Raw genomic sequence first — 1,429 nt, forward strand, 5'->3', positions numbered from 1 at the left:
GCCCCGCGCCGGCGCCCCCAAGCGGACGGGGAAGGAGGGCCCCGCCGCCGCCGCGCCCCCCGGGCTTTGCCCGACGGAGCTCGACGGCGACGGCGGGGGGAAGGGGAGGGAGGCGGGGCCGAGGGCCGTGGCCGCAGGGAGCCCTCCGGGCGCGCGCGGGCGCGTCGCGGGAGGGGAGGGGAGGAGAGGGGGGGAGCCTTTCTTATTTGGAACTAATCATATTAAAAAGATATATTCTTTTTTATTTGAACACATTACACTTAAAGTCGCTCACATACACGAGCATACACTCACCCTTATGAACGCACGCACGCACACTTTATCTCTAAGAGCACCTCCGAGAGACTGCCGGTATATCATGTTGAGATTAACGAAGTCGCCACGGACACATTCGTTGTCGATGGAAACGTCTCCTCTCACTGAACGCACATCGCCAGAAGGTCTGAAATAAATCCAAAAAAATACGAACCCCAATGCCAAGTCTGATGGATTGGGGATATCACTGTCCTCCTAATCATCCAACCACATGTTGGTATGCAAATTAATCACATTCTTGACTTGTATTTCGTTTTCTTTAAATCCCGTATACTAATTAAACAGTATTTTCTAGGGAAACGATTGGGGCCGGCGCACCGGCCGAACCACTCGGCCGGTCGCGCGCGACCTGTGCGATCCCCTTTTCATTGGCCCACAAATTGCTCGCCATTAACGCCCCACGTGGCTGCGCTGCTTCCTCTCTCTCTCTATTTCATCTCGCCGGTCTCTATCTCAGTTGGCCGTCGCCGTTCGCCGCCCCCGCCGGCCGTCCTCATCGCCGGTGGCCACCCGCGCCGGCCGTCCCCGTCGCCGTTCGCCGTCCTCGCTCGCCGGCCCCGGCGGAAGCTGGAACCGCGTCGTGGCCTGCTGCAACCCGTGCCCAGGAGAGCTGCCATCATGGATGGCGAGCATGGTGAACGGCGAGCTGCGAGGACGGCGGCGCTCGCGCTGCAGACATGGCGGAGGCATTGCAGAACCTGCCGCACGCCCTCATGCTACAACCGTTTAACCAAAATGCTTCAAACCAAGATGAAAAAAGCTTCAACCAGATCCATCAAAAGCTGCAAGCAGTCATTGCCATGGCGGAGTGCTACAACCGTCGACATAAAATGCTACAACCCTTGATGAAAAAGCTTCAACCCGAAACGATAGAGAAAGCATTAACCAAGGCTGCTACAAAGAAAAAAGCTGCAACCATTTGATAGAAAAGCTTCGACCGTAGATGAAAAAAGCTTCAACCAGATACATCAAAAGCTGCAAGCAGTCATTGCCATGGCGGAGTGCTACAACCGTCGACATAAAATGCTACAACCCTTGATAAAAAAGCTTCAACCCGAAACGATAGAGAAAGCATTAACCAAGGCTGTTTACAAGAAAAAAGCTGCAACCATTT

This window comes from Triticum aestivum, chromosome 2A, assembly GCF_018294505.1.
Source record: "Triticum aestivum cultivar Chinese Spring chromosome 2A, IWGSC CS RefSeq v2.1, whole genome shotgun sequence".
Taxonomy (NCBI): Eukaryota; Viridiplantae; Streptophyta; class Magnoliopsida; order Poales; family Poaceae; genus Triticum; species Triticum aestivum.